The sequence below is a fragment of the Euleptes europaea genome, chromosome 7 (genome assembly GCF_029931775.1).
Source record: "Euleptes europaea isolate rEulEur1 chromosome 7, rEulEur1.hap1, whole genome shotgun sequence".
Lineage (NCBI taxonomy): Eukaryota > Metazoa > Chordata > Lepidosauria > Squamata > Sphaerodactylidae > Euleptes > Euleptes europaea.
In genome coordinates, this window is record NC_079318.1 from 21,537,545 (window position 1) to 21,549,703 (window position 12,159).

The window sequence follows — 12,159 nt, forward strand, 5'->3', positions numbered from 1 at the left end:
ACCAGAGGGCACCTGGCAACCCTAATTCTTGAGGAATGTCTCTTGCTTGCAGAATTCTCTTCACCTGCAGTATCTTTGTTCCTTTAAGTGGAACGATCTGGGATCTCATTCATTCAAAGTATGTCCTCTACTACTGAGCTGCATCTCTCTAGTTGTCATAATGAATTCATTGTAAATTGTCTGAGTATGAAATTGCTATTTGTCAGCAGAGAAGCTTTATGATGGTTGAACTTACACTTACCGTTGCTTTGCTTTGCATGATCATTCCTGATTTATGATACGTTTCTGCCTTGGAATAATAAAGCAAAGCCTGTTAATATCAGCAATATATGTCTTTCCCCCTTGACTTCTTTCAGGTGTTGCGTTCTGTGCCACATAACATTTGCTGTGTCAGACGGGACTGACCCAAATAATGTATTTGTTTATTAAAATATTTTGATCCTGCCATTCAAGCATTTATTGCCACAAGGTGGTTTAACACAAATATAAAGTATATTTTGGCACTGGAGGCAATATAAATGGCACTGCTTGGGTTACAATCAAGCCTACACCTTTATCTCCCCACACCTTTAATGTATGTCCTGCTTCTGCTTTTATAGATACAATTACCAGAATGGGAATGGCTTGTGGGGGATAACAATGAACGAACACATTCCATGAACTTATCCAGCATGGTGTAGTGGTTAAGAGCGGTGGACTCTAATCTGGTGAACCGGGTTGGTTTCCCCACTCCTCCACATGAAGCCTGCTGGGTGACCTTGGGCTAGTCACAGTTTTCGCCAACCTCTTTCAGCCCCATTTATCTCACGTGTCTGTTGGGGTGGGGGACGGAAGGCATTTGTAAGCCGCTTTGATACTCCTTAAAGGTAGAGAAAATCAGGGTATAAAAACCACCTCTCCTTCTCCTTCCTCATTGTTGCTGAGCTGGAATTGGTTCAGCCAGTCAGCTGCTGCGTGCCACTTAGGGTTGTCAGGTCCCTCTTTGCTACCGGTGGGAGGATTTTGGGGCGGAGCCTGAGGAGGGCATGGTTTGGTGAGGGGAGGGACTTCAATGCCATAGAGTCCAATTGCCAAAGTGGCCATTTTCTCCAGGTGAACTGATCTCTATCGGCTGGAGATCAGTTGTAATAGTAGGAGATCTCCAGCTACTACCTGGAGGTTGGCAACCCTAGTGCCACTGTAACAGGAGGCCCAGTGTCTCTGCCACCTCCTACTCTCAGGACTGATGACATCATGACGTTTGGTTGCTCAAATGGCTCTAGGAGTACCCAAGTCTGTGCTGGGTGCTGCTATCCATTAAGCACCTGTGCACCACCACAGCAGCAGCAGCCCGGACAGCTCCTATCAGGAGGAGATGGTAGAGCCACAAGGGCCGTTACTGCAATACAGTTTGCACTGAAACCAACGGAAACACAAATGAATCCCATAACTGAAATGAACGCATGAAAGGACAAATAGATATGTCTGAACAAATATAACAAACATGACAAATTTTATAGTGAAAATGTATACAAAAGCAAACAAAATATGCACATATTAAGTTAGTGGCCCTCATCCCGCATAAATGACAGGAAGCCACATAACATCAGCTTCATGCGGCAGGAAGATCATAACATCAGTGGTACTTCATTGGTCTAGTAGATCTTGAGTGGGGTACTACTGCAGGGTGTTTTTTAAGCCCAGTATTCTTCAATGCTTTTATCAATGACTTGGACAAAGATGTAGAATGAATTTTCATCAGACTAGTAGAGAAATGCTGTCACTAAATGTAAAACTATGGATGACATCTTTGGGTTGTTCTTTGACAGGCCCCAAGTGATTCCAGATTGAGGCTGCAATGTATGTGTGCGTGGCTGAGCAGCTTCAGGATTTCCTGGATGAAACATTGGCCCTAGATCCATTCCAATCTAGTTCCAGGCCAGGGTTTGGCACTGAGACCTGGTAGCCTTGTGTGATGACCTCTGATTACATCTTGGCAAAGGTGGGCCAGTACTGCTGATCCTATAGGATCGGTCACCTGCTTTCAACACAGTAGGGGTCCCAACATGGTACCTGTGGGTGCCATGGCACCCGCTGACATCTTGCTCCTGCCAAGTGTTTTTAGGAAGTAAGTGGGGCCTTCCTTCAAAGTGTGTGGAATCACATTGCTTTTCTCCCTCCCTGCTAAAGTAACAACATTCTACACTATCTCCACATTAGTGGCCATAACCACATTAGTGGCCATAAGCACATGACTATGTAACATGTGGCTAGTTAGACTGAGCCTGCTGAGTTCATTTAATTTCTCAGTGTTGTGCCATCAAGTCACTTCTGACTTATGGTGACCTTATGAATTAATGACCTTCAAAATGTCCTACCATTAACAGCCTTGCTCAGATCTTGCAAACTGAGGGCCGTGGCTTCCTTTATTAAGTCAATCCATCTAGTGTTGGGCCTTCCTCTTTTCCTGCTGCTCAATGAACTCAGACTAGGGTAACTCTGCATAGGATGGTACTGAAAGTGTCTGAAACAAGTGAAAGCATTCATGAGAAACTGAGTTTTCCCATGATTCTTGGGTGAGGAAGCTGGCAGCCATTACAGACTAAGAAAAGTAAGTACTTTTAAAATTCTCCTGGGGGGCATTTTTCGAGGTAGAGTCACCAAATTCACAGCGTAGCTGCAAGGGACTCTCCTTGCATGAACCCCAAAGTTTGGTAAAGTTTGGGGCAGGGGGTCCGATTTTATGCGGTCCCGAAGGGGTCGACCTCTCTATAGCGAAGCAGTGTAAACTTTACCATGCTTCTCTATGGTGGAGGGAGGTGACCCCTTCAGGACCCCACAAAATTGGACCCCCTGACCCACTCACCAAACTTTGGGGTTCATGCAAGGAGAGTCCCTTGAAGCTTCCTTGAAAATTTGGGGAGTCTACCTCCAAAAATGCCTCCCCCAGAGCTCATTAAAAAAATTCACATAGGGAAAAGCCTGAGGAATGCTGAAGCCAGAAAAAACCGAATACCTACTTGGCTGATTCAGCAATCGGCTATATGGCTTTGGCTTTATTCCCAGGTTTTGATATTCAGTATAACCAAAACCTGAATTTTGCCAAAACGGCGAATTTCGGGTTTATTTTCGGTTTGGGTTTATCGATATGCACAACCCTAGTTAATACATGTCTCACCTTGTGAGATAGCGTTATGGTAGAAGTGATTAGATCCCCCCAAATCATTCATTTTCTATTTAAAAGGGAAGACAGTAACTGGAGCAATTGGACTCCGTCAGCTCCATCCAGGGATTCCTGATATGTGTGGGGCAAACCCATTGACTTTACCAGTCGGGGCAATTATGGTGTGTCTAGGTCACCTGCCTGTGACAGACATTATGGTTCTTCAATAAAGCTTCTAGTTTAGGAGCTCTATAAACTACTGAAATGGGCAGATCTTTTGACTGCAACTATGTATCCTAGTGTTAGAGACTCAGGGAAAAGACAGATGCTTCTGAGAGCTTACTTGTTAATGAAATATAGAGTGGAGTGTCATCAGCAGAATTATGAAATCTGACCCCCAACCCATGGATGCTCTCGTTAAATAGTTGATACAGATGGTAAATAATATAGGTGAAAAAACAGAACCTTAAAGGACTTCACGTGTGAACCTACAAGGAACTGACTCAGCCTCTCCAATGTCTCTGTGTCCTCTTGGACAAGAATGACAGAAAACAACTGGAATACCATCCTCCTTCACACCCTCCAGATGACTCAATAGAATATAATTGTCCACTATTATTTTCCCCATCTGGAAGGTGCTAGACAGTGCCTGATTGTCCATCGACATCTTTTGAGGAGTTATTATATGGGATCATGCAGAATTTCATCTTATCCCTGGTGGGTTAGATTGCACATCCAAGTTAACAAAAACTACATTTATTATTATCTTTATTATTAGCATCAGTACTTCTCTTACTAGGTACAACTGGAAGTAATCCAGGACCCCTGCAGTAGGGGCTTCTTGATATCTGCTATAAAAGGCAAAATCTCTGTGCTTACACAGACTGTTGTTGCTTACGTAGAGTGCTCTTCTGCTCATAGAAGAGAATAAAGAATGGGAATGTTCTGCATGTGTGGTGTGCGGCCCCATGTAAAGATTCAAAGCTTGGCATGCATATTAAAGATGCAGAATCATGGTGGTTGCAGACTAGGGCTGCCTGGTCCCTCTTCGCCACCAGCAGGAGGCAGAGCCTGTGGAGGCAGAGCCTGTGGAGGGTGGGGTTTGGGGAGGGACTTCAATGCCATAAGGTCCAATTGCCAAAGTGGCCATTTTCTCCAGGTGAACTGATCTCTGTCAACTGGAGATCAGTTGTAATAGCAGGCGATCTCTAGCTAGTACCTGGCGGTTGGCAACCCTACCACAGACACTTATGGGAATGGCTTAATTGTGGAACAAGAGCTGCTCTGTGCAGAGCTCTTTATTCATAGCAAGAATTTTGCACGTAATCCATGTACTTCACAGAAAGCTTGGCCCATGTAGTAGAATTCCTATGAAATTACATAGTGCATCCTCATTAACACTGAAGAAGTGAGCCTATGATTCATGTTAGTGCAGTGCCTATAAAGATAGTTATTATTAAGCCAATAGCAGATGATGCACCTGGGGTGTGGAGATTGTGGCGAACAATGCCAGTTTTCTAAAGGGATCCAGTGACGCACTCACCAGGATCAGACATGCTTTAATCGGTTTCTTGATTATTTGGATAATGTGCACAGTCTGTGAGAGAACAAACCAGGCAAGAGGAAGCTTCTGTGCGTTGATTTATATAACACTCTAGGCGGGGATATCATAAGTTTCTATAATGAAAAGGGTTGTGGGGGGGAAATACCCACATACAGAACTGTCATCATATGGGACATTTTAGAAGTGTAGCGCTCTTGCTGTGCCTAACAATAAAGATGGATCTCCATTGTAAATGTACTGAAGTTAGTTATAAGTAGGGGCTGTTAGTCCTCTGTGGTTCAAAGCATGTGAGCCTTTCTGTGGAATCTAGTTTCTAGTACAAAATGTGCATTCTTGACTGTCTTCAGTTTTATGTTTAAGATAGACATGTTTCTAGCCCACTTCACTGAATATATTCAGAGCAGTATGTTTGGAGGGCTTTATTATTTTAGAGCAGGGGTGTCGAACTAAATTGTCACGAGGGCTGGATATGACATAAATGTCACTAGGTCGGGCCAGGCTATGCCCTGCCAGCCCAGACCAAGAGTGGGGGAAAGCGGTTGCCTCGGCTGCCTCATCGGCCGGATAAGAGGTCTCAAGGTGGTGGATCCAGCCCCCGGGCCTTATATTTGACACCCCTGTTTTAGAGGATCCCTCCCTCGTGGCTTTATGAAACAATTTTACATATTTTAAAATATCTGTCTAATTTTATGAACACAGATTTTGTGATATTTCCTTTTGCCTGTAGGCCACAAATAAGGTGCTCACTCAGGCTCGTGCTCTTAGGTTCACACCACAGGGACAGGTGCGTTCATAAACGACATCCATTTCTTAACAAGAAGATATAGGGATGGGAGCAACTGGTTTCATGACAAGGGAGCTCATGCAGTCTGCAATTTTAACTAACAAACAGAACTACGGAGCGGGAACTGAACCAAAACCCACAAACATTAAGGGGGAAGGGTGCAGATTGTTCCATTGTAATGTATACAATAAACATACCACATATTTGAGCTTTGTTTAAATGGGGGGGCGGTAGCTGGTGAGAACATGCTCTGCTCAAGATACATGAAATCATTTGTAATTTTGGGGTTGGCTGTCATCACTATTTTGACAATGTGTGTGTGTAAAGTGCCGTCAAGTTGCAGCCAACTTATGGCGACCCCTTTTGGGGTTTTCATGGCAAGAGACTAACAGAGGTGGTTTGCCAGTGCCTTCCTCTGCACAGCAACCCTGGTATTCCTTGGTGGAATCCCATCCAAATACTAACCAGGGCTGACCCTGCTTAGCTTCTGAGATCTGACGAGATCAGGCTAGCCTGGGCCATCCAGGTCAGGGCATTTTGACAATACCTAGTTCTATATCTCCTTGCCCAAATGTCCTGATAGAGGTCCTGAATTGCTGCCTGACTGCTATAGTTAAATGGCGAAGAGTGAACGAATTACAAATTAATCCCGATAAGACAAAGGGTAATTAATGCTGGTTGGGAAGGCAAAGACCTTGAAGGACATTGGGCTCCCCACTTTCCATGGTGTTCAGCTGATTCTTGCTGATTCAGTTGTGAACCTAGTAATAAAATATGAGGGAGTTTCAGAAAATAATGCAAAACATCTACCCCTATTAGGGTTACCAGGTCACTCCTTGCCACTGGCGATTGGGGTGCATGCGACCTGTGAAAAATGCCGACATCATTTCTGGGTTAACCCGGAAGCAATGTGGATGCTCTAGCAATTGCCTCTGAAACTCTCTGGTTTCCATAGAATTTTGAAGGCAATTGCTAGAGTGTCCAGGTCGCTTCTGGGTAAACCCAAAAGTGACATGGGCACATCATACGGGTCATGCGCCCGCCGATTGTGCCCACCAAGTGCACCCACTCCCACTGGCCATCTTCCACCCACTGACCAGCTGAGGGTCGGCAGGCAGCCCTGTGGCTTGGCGGACATTTGCCCGCCCCCACTGGATAATTGGCAAGCCTAACCACAATCCAGATGCCATTGTATTTTTAAAAAGTCCTGAATGGTTTTTTTCACAATGTGGATGGTGCTGAACATTCAAATATACATCTCACCAAAGGTTACACAGTGGATGTAGACAACATCATAGTTGGATGCAGATTCTTATGCATATTTTAATATTCATCTCATTTACAACCATGTTTCATAATGCAGCAAGTGATACATACTGACATTTCATATAGATTTGATAGGGCAAGGATGAGTTATCAGTTCTTAAATAAAATAGGAGGGATCTAAGTTATATTGGGAGTAGGTAAGAAATGTAGTAAAAAGCTTACTTAAAAACCCAAACAGGAAAAAAAAAAACTGGGATCTGGGGCATGGGGATAAGAGGGCTTTTCACTTTGGTTCACAGCTATGATTTTTTTAATAATCAAAGTCAATTACCTCATTAAAGAAACCAGCTGTAGCCTCATTATTCACTTCTTTAAAAAAAAACTGAAGGATGTCTTGGGGAGGAGCATGAGCTAACAAGTATTACTCAGGAGAGTCTCAACTGGCTTTGGATGAGCGTTGTGACTACAGGTTTTTGAAATGTGATTAACACATTAGGAATGAAAGGAAATCATCAGCTGAGGCTGTTAGCAACTGAAACGTCCATCGCCAGTAGTGAACACAAAGGAACAGGTTAATTTGTAAGGTTTGTAAATTTGTAAGGTAGCTTTGCAAGGGAGTACACAATCTTTCAGAAATATTGGTCCCAAGCCATATAGGGCTCTTTACAAGTCAACACCAGCACCTTGAATTGTGCCCAGAAACACAATGGGAGCCAACATAGACAGGCCAAGATTGGAGTGATATAATGCCTACAGCTCATCCCAGTCAAATCCTGGCTGCCTTTTTAAGGGTAGCCCCAGGTAGAGTGCACTGCAGAGTGCATCTGATCTGAAATAACCAGGGCATGCACCATAGTGGCCAGATGTTTCCTGATCAGGAAAAGCCACAGCTGGCTAACCAGTTGAATCTAGTAAAAGGCACTCTTGACCACAGCTGTCACATACTTATCCAGCAGTAGGCCGGGATCGCTTTACTCTGCTCTGGTTAGACCTCACCTAGAGTAGTGTGTTCAGTTTTGGGCACTGCAATTTAAGAAAGATGTAGACAAGCTGGAACGGGTCCAAAGGAGGGCAACAAAGATGGTGAGGGGTCTGGAGACCAAGTCCTATGAGGAAAGGTTGAAGGAGCTGGGTATGTTTAGCCTGGAGAGGAGAAGACTGAGAGGGGATATGATTACCATCTTCAAGTACTTGAAGGGCTGTCATATAGAGGATGGTGCCGAGTTGTTTTCGGTTGCCCCAGAGGGTCGGACCAGAACCAACGGGTTGAAATTAAATCAAAAGAGTTTCCGCCTTGACATTAGGAAGAATTTTCTAACAGTTAGAGCAGTTCCTCAGTGGAACAGGCTTCCTCGGGAAGGGGTGAGCTCTCTTTCCCTGGAGGTTTTTAAGAGGAGGTTAGATTGCCATCAGTCAGCAATGCTGATTCTGTGACCTTAGGCAGATGATGAGAGGGAAGGCATCTTGGCCATCTTCTGGTCACTGTGTGTGTGTGGGGGGGGGGAGGTAGATGTGAGTTTCCTGCATTGTACAGGGGGCTGGACCAGATGACCCTGCTGGTCCCTTCCAACTCTATGATTCTATGATCCAAGAGCACCCTCAAAATATGGACCTGTTCCTTCAAGGGGAGTGCAACGCCATCCAGAACAGACAAAACCTTTAGTTCCAGGTCCTTCCACTCACCCCGTAGCACTTCTGTCTTATTAATATTATACTGGCAGTTTTATTTTCAGCCCCTTTTCTAATAAGCCCTACCATGGATTTTACCTTTTCTTTGATCACAATATAAATAAGTTGATATTTTCTGTGAGTTGTCTCCATGATTCCAAGATATCGTTCCCAGGTAGTCAGAACTCAGTTAGTGTATATGTGTTAGGCTGACATTGATTTGTACACATTAAACTGCCTTATACTGAATCATACCATCAGTCCATCAAGGTCAGTATTGTCTACTCAGACTGGCAGCAGCTTTCCAGGATCTCAGTTTGAGGTCTTTGACATCTCCTACTGCCAGGTTCATTTAACTGGAGGTCCTGGGGACTGAACCTGGGACCTTCTGCATTCCTAGCTGATGCTCTACCACTGAGATACAGGCCCTTCCTAATTTCCTCCATTATATCCCATTTTCTTTTTTCTTTTCTTTTTTTAAACAATGTTACATAGGCTGTCAACCAAACCTCTGGGATGAAGTCTGATTTTAATTATGAGTTGCAATTTTTAAATAAAAGTTCAGAAATTTCACCTTCATATCTTGCAGAACTCTCAGGTTATTACAATCTGAGCCCAAGTATAATATGTCAGCTCGAAAGTTTCCTCCTTTTTTTAAAACCTTTGACACAGCTGCTGAGATGCCCTTCCTAAAAATAACAGTTTAGAAATGTGTGTCTCTCCAATGTTGATCCATAGAGAAGGCTGATACAAAAAATGTACTTAGCCTGTCTGCAAGTGCTCCATCCTCCTTCGTAACTCTGTACACAATTTTGGCTGCTGTTCTCCCACAAGTAAGCCCCAAAGAATAAAATGTGATTTTATTAGGATTGTTCTTTTTGTCATCTAAAGGTTCTGCTACCTCCCTGTCTGATCTCTTACTCATATAGTATTTATAGAAAATATTTGTTGGGTATTTTTATGTATATTTGTTTCGCCAGAGTTTGTGCCCTCTGTTAGTTTCCTTATTTGAGTAAATCTTTTGCTTTAAAAAGGAAGTCTTCTTTACCCAATTGATGGGTGAAAATGCACGGTCGCTTTAGCCTCCTTTATTCCTTGTTTCAGCCAGGATTTAGTCAGGATCGAACGCTCGTTCGGCGAAAACGCATGCATTCGATCCTGGTTGAATCCTGGCTGAAAAAGGGAATAAAGGAGGCTAAAGCGACCATGCGTTTTCGCCCAATGTTTCTTCAGTGGACTTTACAGTTATATACCATGTGCCAGACACCGACTAATTCCTGGAAAGTAACTCCACAATTTGCACTAGCAACACAAGGTGGAAGTTTAAGCATTATAGAAACAATATGGGAATAACCAGAGGACAAGAGCAACCACGGCAATCAGATAATGTCTAAATCAGGCCTTAGAGAGCTTTGAGTTCCACACCTCTCTCAGAAATAGGTACATTTATGCATGTTTGGTGGTTTTGCAAAAAAATAAGGAGGTTTTGGAGATTAGTTTTGAACGAAACGAATGATTTGATTAAATTAAAAGTTAAGAAAGACCCCGCTTTTTGTTTATTGGGAATACCAAAAAAAGATTTGGATAAAGGTGACAGAGTCATATGCCAATATAGTTTTGCTGCAGCAAGAATTATAATTGCTAAAAAATGGAAGCAGTCAAATAAACCTTCAATTAAAGAGTGGCGAGAGAAATTATGGATGTATATGCGGATGGCCAAAATTACAGCATTTCTATATGATAAAGATATGGAGGAATTTAAAGCTACGTGGGCAAAGGCCACCGCATATTGGGATAAAGTGGCAAAAACGGATTTTAAAAGTATAGTTAACGAATTATAGTATAAGATGATTTTCAATATGATATAATAATAGCTTTTTCTTTTTATATGCCATAACACTTCATCGGAAGTCCAATGGTGGAGGGCACTGGTGGGCGGAGGGGTTTTGTATTCGGGGCACATGTTTTATAAAATGATTTGAATATTGTAATAATGGATAAATTGTGTCCTGATTATGTAACTTTTGTTTTCTTTTTATGTACATGTAATTTTTATTTTATTTTTTGTTTTTTGTTTTTTTTTATTTTTGTGTGTTTATTATGAAAATAATAAAAAAATTTATAAAAAAAAAAAAAAAAAAAGAGAGCTTTGAGTTGATAGTCCACCAAGAGATTTCTTCAGCTCCTGTCACCAGGAATACCTAACTTCTCCACACACAAAAATTTACACTAATAACAAGCTCCTAAACCATCACTGAAGAGCCAATGTAAATGATTAGCTATGTCAGTCAGTTAATATGTTAATCAGACGGTGGAAATATCCCAAATCTGAAGAATCTTCTAAGGAAGAACCTTGGTAGACATGTCCAGACAACTATTTGAAATGAGAAAGCTGACAGAAACATGACAAGATCATCAAAACATAAGCTGCTCACATCTTTTATTTCACAAATTTGCAAATGGCTAGGGGTTCCCCTTGATGACAGATTTAATTGAAAGTGTGCCATAAACACCAATTATATTATTCTCTTGAAAAGAGCATATTTTCAGATGAAAGCAGTCAACATTACTCCTTGTTCTGCTCTTAATAGCACCTTTCATTCTTTATGCTAAAATGTAGCTACACGTATATCTGATCCATGGTGTATTTTGCCCACGTTGTGAGTAAAGTAATTTTAAATGTACCGAATGCCAAAGTAGAATATATACCCCCCCAAAATGCAATGGACACCCTACAGACTAGGCTTAGTCACACAACAGTATCTTTTACCGGCAAAAGCCAACTTCACCTGAGGTGAAAGTGGGGAGAGTGAGGAGACCTCTGACGGCTGGAAAATACAAGCATAATCAAAGCAAAGCCCTGAAGTAGTTGGTGGGGTGATCACGAGGAAACAGCCATGCATTGTGAAGATAAAATGGAGAGAAGGAGGTAACAGTTAGAGCAGTTCCTCAGTGGAACAGGCTTCCTCAGGAGGTGGTAAGCTCTCCTTCCATGGAGATTTTTAAGAAGAGGGTAGATGGCCATCTGTCAGCAATGCTGATTCTGTGACCTTAGGCAGATGATGAGAGGGAGGGCATCTTGGCCATCTTCTGGTCACTGGGGATGTGGGGCGGGGGAGGTAGTTGTGAATTTCCTGCAGGGGGTTGGACTTGATGACCCTGGTGGTCCCTTCCAACTCTATGATTCTAAGCTGCTTTGGGTCCCCATTGGGGAGAAAGGTGGGGTATAAATGAAATTAAGAAATAAAAGGAAATGCAGTAAAGAAAAGTGTTGTGTAAGGATATTATGTGTGGGGCCCTTCTGCATACACTCTGGGGCTTCTGGAACCTTCTTCTTACCATGAGCCTCCACGCTACTGAAAATACTACATCCCAGCATTGTAGTATTTCCAAGAAGCATGAGGAACTTCTGCTGCAATCGGAAATAAGGGAAACCACTGGGACTCTTCGGGTCCTGCTAATGAATGGTGTGGAAAAAGCAAACTGGAATGGATCTATCACTAAAGGCAAATAACAGGCCTCATGTCATGTTCCATAAATTTATTTTTACAGGCAAGTGAGGGAAATGGTTAGAAGATAATTCCAATAAATGTTGAATACCAAAATGGTCAAAGAATTTACCTCCATTCTCAGAAAATCACTGGTCTTCAATGTTTAAGTTCCCTAGTGTCAGGATTTGACAGAGGTTTTAGAGCTGAGATGTCGTCTGTGGGGATTTAGTTTCTGTGTTCAAAT